The sequence below is a fragment of the Elaeis guineensis genome, chromosome 6 (assembly GCF_000442705.2).
Source record: "Elaeis guineensis isolate ETL-2024a chromosome 6, EG11, whole genome shotgun sequence".
In the NCBI taxonomy this organism is placed as follows: domain Eukaryota; kingdom Viridiplantae; phylum Streptophyta; class Magnoliopsida; order Arecales; family Arecaceae; genus Elaeis; species Elaeis guineensis.
In genome coordinates, this window is record NC_025998.2 from 90,830,519 (window position 1) to 90,845,790 (window position 15,272).

Below are 15,272 nucleotides of genomic sequence, written 5' to 3' on the forward strand. Positions count from 1 at the left end.
TTGATCGATTCTACATATGGGATTCAATCAATTTGATTAACAATAATTATATGATCATTAACTTAATTGATCTGACCCTTATCAATACTTGACTTGTTTTGATCAATTACTTAATCGAATTAAATCCATATGACTCAAATCAAAAACCTTAAATGTAATCCTATTACATGACTTAATTTATGATTTTCCCATGACAAAAATCTTCATGCACAAATATAAATTTTAGATTTTAAAATTATATTTTAGATTTAAATTTATTGCATGAAAGTAAATTTTAGAATATAAAAATAATTTTTAGATTTTAGCATACAAGCATATATCATATATATGCATGTAAAATGAGATCTAAATAAAATTTCATATCTTAGCATGATATCATATATCTCATATACTAATCATGGATTAGATTAAAGATAAATTTATGCTCTAAAAATATAATTATATATTACATATATGTATCAAAATTCAGATCATAAAAAAATTTCAAATTTTATGCATGCATCTATGTATCACATGAACATGGACTAGAACTCTTTCTAAATCAAAATTCAGATCTATGCATGTAATTACATATCATCTATATATTATAATATTAAATTTTAAATTAGTTAATCCATCTATATATCTCATATATCAAAAAAAAATTAATTTTAAAATTTTTTCAAAAATATATATGTCAAAATTTAGCATACAAAAATTTGTGGCTTTGATACCACTATTGGAATTCGGAGTTTGGTGCATGCATGTGTGTTTTAAAATCTTATTTTCTAAACATCATAATAGAGAATAAGATTAAAATAATTTTAATCTGAATTATGCATGTATAAAAATATAAAACCATATAGATCTATTTCATATGTTGAAATTGATATATGCTGAATTTTAGATTGTGATCAAATCGCATACCTGTTTCACAATCCCTTTCTTCAAAATTGGATTTGAAAGAGATGAGGCTCTCTATTAGCCACACAAGTATCTGACCTCTATGAGTATCTATTTAGGATCAATCTGAAATAGCCTTCTATAATCTGAATTTTGATTCTTGGAAATTCTGCCTACTGAATCTGAACGAAGCCTGGACCGCGATCAACACTTGATCTTTCTCTTTGATCTTCTTCTTCTCATCTTCTCTAGAGTTTCTCCTTGCTATGTGCTATTACCAAATACTAAAAATCAGAAAGGAAGAGGCACCCAAACTCCTTTGGGCATGAAAGTCCTTGGGACGTGCATCCCAAAAAAGGGGTGTATAGAACACCCAAGAGATGAGAAAGGGAGAGAAAGAGAGGGTGTGGGGAGAGCCTTTAGGTGTGAGGGGTTGCTAGTTTTGATGCTCTAGGGACCTTAGGAGAGGTCCCTTTAAATAGATATAAGGATTGAATCCTATTCAATCATATAATATAAGTCCTACTTGTATTAGGATTCCTATTAATTTAAGTTATCTAACTTACATTAGAAAGCCCATTAGGCACCAACTATTGGAGCCCTTGCACTTAAATTAGACACCCTCTTTTGCACCCAAGTGACACCTCATATGAAAATAAAAAGCTCTCTAATTAATGGACACGTCTAAATTGATCAAATCAAGGTGGCACCCCATAATAACTATCAAGAAGATTCATAAGGGATTTGCACCCTTAATTTATGTGATCCATAACCATAGACAACTGATAATTAGAATCTCATGAATCTTATTTATATAGATTATTAACAGGTAATTAAGTTAGAATTAACTTATCAAATAAGTAATCCCAACAGAAAGAGAAATTGGGTCCAACCATGTACTAGCAAGGTTACTATGAACCCAATGAGTTTCTCTAAATCCTATTGACACTTCATAAGCTCAATTATTTATTCTAGGCCTAATCTTTTTGTTGTGTGACCTCATAGGTTCAATTCTATCTAGTAGTAAGACATACAATGATCTCTATTATCATATTATTAAAACTCTTTTCAATGGATCGGAACAATTTCACTCTAACTCAGGAAGGATTATCGATCTGAAACAATCCTAGTGAGCTCTCACAATCCACCAGTGATATATAACAGTATATAGTAATTGCCTAGTAGAATTGAAATGAACCTTTAGGTATAGTTAACGTATGATTTAGTCCCTCTATCGTGAGTCCCGACTAGATGGCAGGTCATGGATAAATCATCAAATCTTAACATCGGTCATATGATAGATTGATTAACGCAAATTCAGTTGTGACTTCTATGGAAACTCTTTTCCATCAATCACACTACTATGGCCACAGACTCTTGGACTTAGTCTCTTAAATTTTATAGGACTATTCATCTCTATCAAGATCGATAGATCCTATCTTGATGCGCACCTCACTCCTACAGTGGACTAACTGTCACCAATATCTACTACAAGGGCTCATTGAGATCCATATTTATGTGTCAATCAAACTCCAACAGCCTCACTATGAGTAGCAGTACCATCTCAAGTCAAAGGATCAGTCACACAACTACAGTGCCAGTTGTTCTCTAACAACCATCCGTACTTGTCACCCTGTGTCTCTACACAGTAGATTAGAGATCCATCTATCTCGAAAGAAGTAATTTATGCATCAATCTATCCAGATCTATCATCATCCTCATGATGATCCTATAATCGAGAGCCTTTAAGAATTAAATACATATCTCTAATTCTAAATACTTTAAGAATATGTATCGAAACTAATTCTATGGATGATTCAAAGACACATTACACTTGAATGAAAAAAAACTTATCTTTTTTATTAATCATATCAATATATTAAGTATAAAATTATGTCCTAGATTTATTACAATGTATCAGTCATATTGGTTTCTAGGACATATATCTAACAGGATGTCTTTCGAAGGTCCCTTGAAACGGCACAAGTATCCGACTTCTATGGATATCCACACGAGACTTCGATCTGATCAGAAGCTTTTTCATCTTATCAGGATGCTATCTCTCATACAGAGATAATATCTTGATTGTTGAAAACTCTTCATTTCTCTCAAGATCCTCTTAGAGAAGAAAAAGAGAATAGGAAGATGATGATCTCTATGCTAGAGATCATGAGAAGAACACTTTCTTCTCTTTCTTCCTAAAATCCATATACATGATCTCTATACTAGAGATCTAAAAAATTTATTTTTAACTCTTGGACAAAAGAGAGAGAAAAATCCATATCCAAACTAATACAAAAAAGAGAGAGAAGGCCCTAACAACCAACCTTTGACTGTTGGTAAGAAAGAAGAGATAGGAGCCAAACAAACCTCACGCCATGGACCTTTATCCATGCCTTCTCCTCTCCAATATTTTTCATGCACGTCCCTTGTGTTTGGGTGTCCAAAATCTGATCACATCCGACTGGTTTCTGCCCCTCTCTTATCCCATGTTTAAATAGGGAGTAGTTAGGTTTTAAATACGAGATAAGAGTCCAATTATCCTAGGACTCTTGCATTATGATGCCACCCAAACATTATCTCCTTTTGTGCCCACATAGCTCATGGAGAAAGGAGTTTTTCATGAATTCTTACATGCAAAAGGAGAAGAGCGGCATTGGGTATATGTGGCATCCTTATGGGGTTTCATAATGGCGTAAGGGGAGGTAGAGTCCTAACCACTTAGGACTCCTCTTTAGGTGATAGATTTAAACCAATTAAAATTTTAATCAATCCTAATCATATTAAAAATTGATTAGATCCAAATAGATTGAAATTCTAATCTGATTATGAGCCCAAACTATCTAGATTAAAATCTAATCCAATTAAGAATTAGATGTCACCTAATTAGAGGAGGATTCTTAATCCAAATAGGAATCCAAAAACCTCTTAGTTAGATCCTAATCTAATTAGGAATTAGATCAAATCCAGATCCTAATTAAACAAAAAATTATTTTTTCATGTATTTTGGTTATCTTATAACCCAATTAGGCTTGATAAAATCAAACCTATGTCAAGTCAAATTGAGTCTAATTCAATTAGACTTGATGCAAGCCCCATTACTCAATTAAATTGAGCCAATTAGTAATCTAATTGCTAATTAATCCTTCTACTGTATTTTGATAACTCTGGTGCCATAGCACAGGCAAAAGAACCAAAGTCACACCAGCACACCAAGTATATTCTGTGCCACTATAATCTGGTATGAGAGATCGTGGATCGAGATGACGTCGAGCTTCAGAAGATTGATGGAAAGAAAAACTTAGTCGACTCTTTTACTAAAGCTCTCGAGATCAAAGAGTTCGATGACTTCAATTGGAAGATGGGTATAAGATACTACCTCGATTGGCTTGAGTCCAAGTGAGAGTTGTTGGAAGTTGTGTCCTAAAATCAATCGTGTGACAATTGAGTTTCTCTTTGTATATAAATTATTTATTGATAAAAAAATTATTTTGACATTATTCATCACAAAATTACATCTTCCTTATAGAACTCTTGTGTTATGATGAAGTCTTTAGAACTATGTTAGTAATCGATAAAGAGAGGATTTATCGTATAGTTCTTAAACATGTTCGTAATCAAATGATACGTCATTATAGGATGATAATATTTATCGAGTGGAGGTCATTGTGTACCATATAGGTTGGTTGTCCTCTTAATCAAGGAGTATGGTGACACTGGTATGGCATACAGATAAGATGTAGAAGTACATCATCACTGAACAGATGACTCACCTGCTGAGCATTCTACTATCAAGAGCTGCTCACGAAGCGTATGGGCATAAGTGTCCTTTAGATCTAGAATCATTATAGTAACTTGCAAGCAACTCATTGTGCTTTGGTGCCAAACTATCTGAATTTCTAATGCAGTGATGAAAAGCTATTGGGTACAGTCAAGTACTTGTAAATCTGTATGTGGATCAAGATGAAATTGACCCTTCCAAATTATAGGAGTTGATGTATCACTATATTTCAATTAGTAAAGCCTTGACCAGGATAATCCATGAGATAGATTTAAAAGGTTGAAATACAATGTGGATAGAACACTCTGGGTTGACAATTAAACTTAAATCATCCTAGAGCATTCAGGGTCAAAAAGATGAATTATATGATAACCATAGCATAAGTTCTAAAATATTCTTTTATGATTATTTGATCTGTTTGGATGTTGGAAATCATTACTAGATGGTATCTTCGATTGGTGTAGGTATCGGTTCCTGTGCTACCGACTTAGTGTTCGAACTTATGGAGTCACGCACATAAATCAGGCAATGTAGGAAAGTATTGACTTATGTTTATATGTCCAAGTTAAAAGTACTTGACTTGATTGAATATATAGACTAATTTGATTGAGAATTAAGTTATCGATCAAATGAGATTGAAGAGTTGACTATGTCTAGCTAGCACTATATATGAGGTTCAGGTTCAATCCCAAAGATGAATAGCTTTTAATCTATGATCCAAGGAGTCTTTAAAAGATTAGATTAAAGTGTTAATTAATTTTAAATTAGATCTAATTTAATTAGACTAAATTGGGTTCAAAATTTTAAGTTAGATTTGGTTCTAAAACTCATTGTATAATGCTGAGCAAGTCTATTGATAAAACTCCATATGAGATATGGACTGGGCGTAAGCTGGTGCTCTCACACTTTAAGGTCAAGGGATGTCCAGCTTATGTCAAGCATTTAAAGATAAATAAGTTTGGACCTAAGTTCGATAAATGCTTGTTCATAGGGTACCCGAAGGAAACTAAAGCATACTACTTCTATCTTGCTGCAGAGCAAAAGATGTTTATCAGCAGCAGGACAATCTTTTTGGAAAAGGAGTTTCTTAGGGAAGGAGCTAAGTGTCATTTGGTCATTGAGCCACTTCAAGTAAGTATCTCTCATGGTACGAGGAGTGTTGGCAATAGGTTCTTCAGGTGCCTCATCCGTAAGGATGTACAGAATCCTCTCATACTTTAAGACGATCTTTAACTTTTAATACCAACTATCAAAGTTGGATCCGATGAGCTTGTCACTATCCAACAGCATACGGAGAGATAGTGTGTTGGCCATAGCTGAAAGAAAAAATAAAAGCCTATTAGTATATGAATTACTTTTAATCTCAAATATATGGACTTTAGTCTAAAGGTTCTCCTACTATTTTGTACAAATTGGTAGTCTCAATCTCCAACTCAAGAAATTACATTAATTCTTTAGCGGGTACTAGAATCTACACAGACTGCATTCAAACCCGAGTGTGGCTCGATCAATCTTAGTGCATTCATGGATAGGTTCATAATCAATTATTTCTTCAAATAACTTCTAGTAATTAGGTTTTTGCTCCAAACTTTCTTTCAGCAGGCATATGGCGCCTTCATTGAAAATCCTGGTTAGGTCCAACCATTAACATGACAACATCAAGTGCATCTAACAAACGGATGTTTAGGTCCGAGTATGGCTCAGCTAACCTGAGCACTGATCTGAAGGTACAGTAAGATGGTCATATAATAAATGATAATTTTAATATCTAATAGGCACCAGGCGTGTGGTGCCTCTAATGACTATTTAAAATATTAGACTTATTATCACGCATCTTAATGGGAGGCTATGAATAAGTTATCACCATAACTGCATCATTTTATGGACCTAATAATTTAGAAGATTTGATTTTATTGATTTGAGAATAAGAGAAGAAGTTGATATGCAAATTATAAATCTTCTCACTGACTTCATCAAATCATGCAGAGGATTAGACACAAGCTGGTCTAAAAACATCTGAATCAGTCATACTGATTAATCTTGATGGCATGGGTCAGCTTGAATCGACTAGTGACCTAATCAAAATATAATCTACCATGCTGGCTAGATAAGTGAGATCAGTGGGAGAGATGTGCCATTAATTCGCTGTAGATGCATCTAGGTGAGTAGCTCCCAATTAAAAATCACTTGATCTAATCTGTCAAACTTACTTAAGACACTAACTAGTTAATTAGTTTCGATTGGTTCACCAAAAAATTTGAGCTTAGCTATGGAGCCATGATCATGGTCCACTTATTAAGGTCAAAAATATGGACTTGATCAAACTTCAACTATTGAGGTTGATCTAGAGAAATTCTAACCTAATCAAATTCAACTCTTGATTAGATTTAATCAATTTTTCTACTAAATGTATATGTATTTCTAACCCTAGGTCTAACCCATTAGAGGGATCTGATTTATGCTAACCCATAGTCCATCGATTTATGTAGTGTCTTAATAATTTTCAATTCTCAAATTTAAATCACTTCAAACTTAATTCACAATTAAGTGTGTGAAGTATGTGTTTTAGTTTGTAGAACTATTCTACTAGAATTTTAAGTAAAGTATACTATATGGTTCAACTCATGAAAATAAATTTTCATAATGTGTTTAACAATTAAACATACATAGGTATGATCTAAACTTCATACATACATCACATGCATCATGATAACCTTTAGATCTATATCGATTACATCTAATGTAATATGCTATTCAGATTCTAAAATAGTTTTATATTTAAATTTATCTTATTATAATAAATTATAAATCACTTTAGATCTAACATAAATATATTTATGATCAAAATAATTCATAAAAATCTATTCGCTTTTCTTTTTCATGATACTGGATCACAATGACACCCTTACACGTCATAAGAGAACCCATCAAATGGGCAAGAGAGGGAGATTAATCCCTTTGATCTCTTATCATCGGATGATTTGGTAATCTCATCAATTCAAGTATTGGACTACTAAGATCTGAAATATAATTTTATATGTAATCACATCAATATACAATTTTAACAAAATAATTTATGTCATGAACATATCCTTGATCTTATCAATCATGTTCTTCATCTAATCTAATTAGATTTGACACATCATATGCATCATATCAGATCTACAACACATCTTATATTGATTATAAAATAATAATTTTAGATCTGATATTATATAAAAAATTAATTAGATACAAACATGAATGCCTAAGGATTAAATTTTTGATTAAATCTGTTTTGGTGTAGTACTAAATTTTATTAGAATTCAGATCTGAAAATCTGTCAAAACAGATTCAATTTAGAACTGAAATAAGTCTCACTTCATAATCAAAATAATAATATTAAAATTTTATAAAAATAGATTTAAAATAAATTTTAAATTAGGTTGATATTCTAATAAAATTCTGTAATAATAAAATTCTGTTATATCAAACTTATAACAACCTTAATCAACCATTGATTAGGCTCATATAATCCAATCAAAATCAGATTATAAATTTTATTTAAATAGACTTAAATTAGATTTAATACCTAACATAAAATTTTAATTATAAATAATATATAAATAATTTAAAAAAATTTAGTTATGCATCTATGTATCAAAGCCTGGCTCTGATACCAGCTGAAGGGAAGAAAGCCTGTTTCTCACGAATAACAAGGGTTGCATTTAAAAATTTTTTACCTATCTAACTGAATAAAGATCAGATTTTTATCTAGATTGCAGTGGATTGAGGATCAAATCTTCAGAATCTAGATTCAAGCTTTCACGTAGGCCTAGATCTGTAGGCCCTCTACTTCATGCACATGCTAGGCTCCACAAGAAAGTGGGATAAAGCTTCGGATCGAAGCACCTTCACAGGGCCACCAAAGAAGAAAGGAGAGGTGCTTGTGACACCTCACACCAGCAAAGTGGATGCCTAAAGAGGGCCCACAGCTTGGAGAAGAGAGGTGGCAAGGAGGATGACATGCCAAAAAGAGGGGCGTCCATTAGCTCTCATGCCTCTCTCTCTCTCTCTCTCTCTTTTCTCATACTTTGTTTTCTATGCATCCATAGGTAGAGACCTTCTCTATTTATAGTTGATTCCTATGATCTAATAATAATAAGACTTCTAATTCAAATAAACTTTGAATCAATCCATAACTTATCAAAGAAGGACTCCTACATGAGAAAGGATTGGCGCCTCATATGGCACCCACTTAGTACCCACACCCACACCCATGTGAGACTGCCCACAACCAGCACCATACCAAGTGCTGGTCCATCATGGTGGTGAGAGAATCTCAATGAAAATGGGCTCTAAGGATCTCATCCAAAATGGATCCAATTCGAATCTAATTCGAAGCTGGTTCGAAATAATTTCGAAAGGCTATCAATCCTAAATTGTTTAGGACTTTAGAACCAAATATAATTTAAAATTTTGAATCCAATTAAATCTAATTAAATTAGATCTAATTTAAAATTAATTAGTACTTTAATTCAATCTCTTATAGACTCCTTAGATCATAGATCAAAAACTGTTCATCCTCGGGATTGAACTTGAACCTCATAGTGCTAGCTAGATATAGTCAACTCTTCAATCTCGTTTGACCCATAACTTAAGTCTCAATCAAGTTAGTTTATATATTTAATTAAGTCAAGTACTTTCAAATTGAACATATAAACATAGGCCAATATTTTTTTATATTACCTGATTTGTGTGCGTGTCTCCATAGGTTCAAACACTAAACTAACAGCACAAGAATCGATTTATACACCAATCGAAGATACCATCTAGCAATGATTTCTGACATTCGAATAGATCAAATAATTATAAAAAAATATTTCAGAACCTATGTATATGGTTACCGTATAATTCATCCCTTTGACTCTGAATGCTCTAGGAAGATCTAGGTTTAACTATCAAGCCAGAGTGTTCCATCCACATTGTATTTCAACCTTTCAAATTCATTTCATGAATTATCCTAGTCAAGACTTTACTAAATTGAAATACCATGATAAATCAACTCCTATAATCCAAAAGGGTCAATTGCATCTTGATCCATACACAGACTTCATAGGTACTCGATTGTACCTAACAGCCTTCCATCACTGCATTAGAAATTCAGATAGTCCGGCATCAAAGCACAGTGAGTTACTTGCAAGTCACTATAGTGATTTTAGGTTTGAGAGACACTTATGCCCATATATTTCACGAGTAGCTCTTGACAGTAGAATGCTCAACAGATGAGTCACTTATGCAGTGATGATGTACTCCTACATCTCACTTGTATGCTATACCATATCACCACACTCTTTGGTTAAAAGGACAACCAATCCATATGACACACAACGACCTCCACTGGATAAACATCATCATCTTGTAATGATGTATTATTTAGTCGCAAACATATTTAAGAACTATACGATAAATTCTCTCTTTATCGATTACTATCATAGTTCTAAAGAATTCATCACAACACAAGAGTTTTATAAGGAAGATGCAACTTTGTGATGAATAATATCAAAATAACTTTTATTTATCAATGAATAATTCATATATAAAGAGAAACTCAATCATCACATGATTGATTTTAAGACATAATTTCCAACAGAGAACTTGTCAAACTCCATCGTCAGTCATATACTAGATTGGCTCGACTCAAGTTCATCTGTGAATTCTATGAAAACTCTTTTCTAGCATTCACACTTGCTCTAGCCAAAGACTTCTTGATCTCAGTCTTGCAAATCACATAGGACTACTCCTTTTCTACCAAGATCGATAGATTCCATCTAGGTGCATCCTACTTCAAACAGCGAACTTGAACCTACAATAGTCAACATACACAGCAAGGATTTGAATGGCTAGGGACCAAGAGAATGTGCACTCAAACTAAGTAGCCTCGCTGTAAATAGCCAACACATCACAGGTCAAAAGATCAGTCACACTACTGCAGCATCGAGAAAATCACTGATGAGTGAGTAGACGTCCAAGTGGTTTCTCATATTGGTTACGCTTAGTGCAAGTTATTCTCTAATAACCATCTGCACTCTCACCCCAGTGTCTCCACACTATAGACTCAAGACTCATCTGTCCAAAAGAGAGATGATCCATACATCGATTTTGAATGGATTGATCACTATCCTCTGTGGCGATCTTTTAATCGAGAGTATTTAGAAAATAACCACTAATGATATATGTCTCAAATTCTCAATACCTTAAAAATATACAAAATTATCTTTGTTAATTTTTGGAATAAATCATGGACACATATGACATGATTGGTTATAAAGACTTCCTATCAAGTACAAAACATGTCCTAGAGAAAGGTATGTGTCAGCCAAAATTGACTTCTAGAGCACACATCTAATAGTAATGAAGATGATCTTGTTGCCAACCAATTAGGCAGAAAGAAAGGCTCATCCTACTAATGAGATTGTATCTTTTTCCTATGCATTGCTTCTTGGGATAAGTCTACTTCACTTTTCCTCTTCTCCTTTCATTGATATCCTAATCTCTCAACATAGTGTTCTCCTTCACTCTTTTGTAGCTAATGCACGACATGTCTATCATGCATGAAGGACTAATCGGTTTCAACCAGCTTACTCGTTCTTTGGAGGAAAGGGCTTAGGTCACCAAAGCTCATGTTGAAGTTGCCAAAGAACTCCTCGAGGCCATTGGGGAGTGGGAAACAAAGAAGATTGAAGAAAGGGCTTGGCTTGATGTTGAACTAGCCGCTAGTCAGGAGAGGGTGGTCACACTTGAGGCCCAATTAGAGAAGAAGAATAAGACCATCACCAAGCTTGAGAAGGAGCTCGATCTAGCGAGCCAGTCATTAGGGCCTGAAAGGAAGATGAAGGTGAGGGAACGTATTTTTCTCGAAATAATTCAGATTGCATCTAAAAATTTTCTACCAATCTATATGAATAAGGATCAAATCCTTATCTATATTTACATTAAAATTGGAGATCAAATCTCCAAAATCTTGATTTAACCTTCGTGGAGGCCTGGAAGTGCAAACCCTCTACTTTGCATGCATGCTGGACAATGCAAAAAAGCGGGATGAACTCTGATCAAATCACCTTCACAATCCAACCAAACAAGGGAGGAGAGATGCTAGTGTGACACCTCACACCAACAGGGAGGATGCCCAAGATAGGCCCCATGGCAAGGTGAGGATGGGCGGCAACAAGGGGAGATGCCAAGGAGAAGGAAAGGGGACGCCCCTTCTCATGCCTCTCTCTTTTTCTTTCTTCTCTTAATCTAATTTATTTGCTATGCTTCCATAGGTAGAGACCCTCTCTATTTATAGATGATTTTTATAATCCAATAAGTATAGGACTCCTAATTCAAACATGCTTTGAATCAATCTAATACTCATGAAAGGACTCCTACATGAGATAGAATTACCATCAAATATGACGCCCACAATGCAACCATTCCCACACCCACATAGGTTGCCCACAACCAGCACCATGCTAGGTTTTGGTCAGCCCAAGGAAGGAGGAGAACCTCTTCCTAACATGAGCAAAGTTGAAGATCTGATTATTAAGAGATCGGATGGGGGGAGAGGCCCTCGCAACGGCCCTTATGTGCCCCCACAGTCATGTTAGGAACAGGAGGAGAACCTCATCCTAACATGAGCAAAGTTGAAGATCCAATTATTAAGAGATCAGATGGGGGGAGAGGCCCTCGCAACGGCCCTTATGTGCCCCCACAATCATGATAGGAATAGGAGGAGAACCTCATCCTAATATGAGCAAAGTTGAAGACCCGATTATTAAGAGACCGGATGGGGGGAGAGGCCCTCGCAATGGCCCTTATGCACCCCCACAGCCATGTTAGGAACAGGAGGAGAACCTCATCTTAACATGAGCAAAGTCAAATATCTGGTTATTAAGAGATTGGATGGGGAGAGAGGCCCTCGCAATGGCCCTTATGCACCCCCACAGCCATGATAGGAACAGGAGGAGAACCTCATCCTAACATGAGCAAAGTTGAAGACCCGGTTATTAAGAGACCAGATGGGGGGAGAGGCCCTCGCAACGGCCCTTATGCGTCTCCACAGCCATGTTAGGAATAGGAGGAGAACTTCATCCTAACATGAGCAAAGTCGAAGATCCGGTTATTAAGAGATCGGATGGGGAGAGAGGCCCTCACAACGGCCCTTATGCGCCCCTACAGCCATGTTAGGAATAGGAGGAGAACCTCGTCCTAACATGAGCAAAGTCGAAGACCTGGTTATTAAGAGATCGGATGGGGGGAGAGACCCTCGCAACGGCCCTTATGCACCCCCACAGTCATGATAAAAATAGGAGGAGAACCTCATCCTAACATGAGCAAAGTCGAAGATCTGATTATTAAGAGATCAGATGGGGGGAGAGGCCCTCGCAATGGCCCTTATGTGCTCCCACAGCCATGTTAGAAACAGGAGGAGAACCTCGTCCTAACATGAGCAAAGTTGAAGACCCGATTATTAAGAGACCGGATGGGAGGAGAGATACTCACAACGGCCCTTATGCACCCCCACAGCCATGTTAGGAACAGGAGGAGAACCTCATCCTAACATGAGCAAAGTTGAAGATCCGATTATTAAGAGATCGGATGGGGGAAGAGACCCTCGCAACGGCCCTTATGTGCCCCCACAGCCCTGTTAGGAACAGGAGAAAAACCTTGTCCTAACGTGAGCTAAAATTGACTGTGTCAGAAATAAGAGGAGAACCTCGTCCTGACACAAACGAAGACCTGGTCGTTTAAGATCGGATGAGGGAAAAGCCTCCTCAATGGCTCCTCTACATCCCTACAACCCCATTAGGAGCAGAGAAAAAACCCTCACCCAAACATAAAAAAAAAAGAGGAGAGAGAAAAAGGGAAAGCAACAAGCTACGCCAGAGATAAAGAAAAAATAAACTACATCTAAGACACAAGGGACATCGTCTCAACGAGGAAGAAAACTCTTGTCAAAAATCCTCAGTCTCTAAGGGAGAACCCAACACTAGTAGGAGAAAATAGACTTCCTCAAAGTAACGAGAAGTTCGGGCCCCAAGCTCGAACATCGGGAGAAAGCATCAAATTCGAATGGCCTCAAAAAGACCTTCGGTCATGAACAAAAAAGGCGAATCAATGCGGCGATGACCAGGAACCTTCCAACAACTTCAACATCGAATAAGATAAAAGACGAGAAGCTCGGTAAATGACAACTCAGAGCAAGAATAGACAAGGTAATGAGAAATTTTTTTTTCATTTCATTAGTAAAGAGAGCATTAGAAAAGCCTTTGAAGGCCAAAAAAAAAAATAACTAGAAAAGAAAAGAATACATGGAACCAAAGGTAAAAGAAGCTCTAAGGAAGCTCGGCTTTTTCTGTCTTCGAACTCTCAGTTCCAGCCATTATCAGGGATTGCTTTAAGTTCTCAACTTCTTCTTCCAGTTTCTTCTTTCTTAGCAGCATCTCTCGATACATTTGGTGAAACCACCGGCTTTCGCCCTCTGATTCTTGAAGCTTCTTCCTCAGAACTTCAGACTCCGCTTCTACATCCTTGACCGCCTGCTGCTCATAGGTCAGCTGAATTTTCAGCTGCTGCAGTTCAGCCTTATCCTTTCCAAGGGCTACGGATAGTTCTTCCATGGTCCCCCTTAAGGATCAGAGCTCGTCGGAGCCTTAAACCAAAATGGCCTGGGCTCTTTCAGACAACTGCTTCTGAAGGCGAGCAACCTCGTCGGTCGCCATCTTGAGCCTCCTTCTGTAGTTGTCTATTTGCCTGCACCAGCCGACTCGGTAAGTGTTGTAATTCATCTCGGCATCCTGTAGCTGCTTTTGGAGGTCGGAGAATTTCTTCGACCAGTCTCGACCATTATCAGCCTGAGTTGGAAGCGGGACGAGCTCCCTTTCAATTGGCCGATCTTCTATCGTACGGTCGCCAACTTGACCTTGAGGGAGCTGATCTTGGAGGCTTGAGTCCAAGATCGATCGCTGGCATATTTCTGGAGTTCCTTAAGCTCCTTCTCGAAGTTGGTCTTCTTCTGGCTGTAGTCCATGAAGTCCTTTCTGTGGAGGTTCTGAAGGCGAGTAACCTCCACGGTGGCTTCTGAATGACTCTTCCTCAGTCTGTGAAGTTCGTCATCCATCTTCTTTGATTTCTTCATTAGATGACGAACTTTTCTTCTCAGATCCCAGATCACAAACTTCAAAGGAATCCCCTACGGTAGGGGAAGAGCTTCGACAGGGCACTGTTGTCGAAAAATAAGAGCATCACAATGCAAATCATTGCAAAAAAAAAAAAAGAAAGTAGAAGAAGAAAAAGGAGCTCTCTATAAAGAGGAATCCGATTTCATCGATTGAATAATTCTTAAGTACAAAAAAAAAGATTACAATAAAGAAAAAATATAAAATTAGAGGTCTCGAACCACTGAAGCAGAAGTAGAGGAGCTCGACGCCCCCAGAAGGTCGGTCATGGCAGCTGTGGCAGTTGAAGAGGTTCCGACTGGAGGAAGATCAACAGCAGCTTCGGAAGGTCCGGCTTCATCATCAGACATTTCATCCAGAAAGCTAAGGTCGAGTTTAGAAAACTTTTCGACTACCTTCTCCTGGCA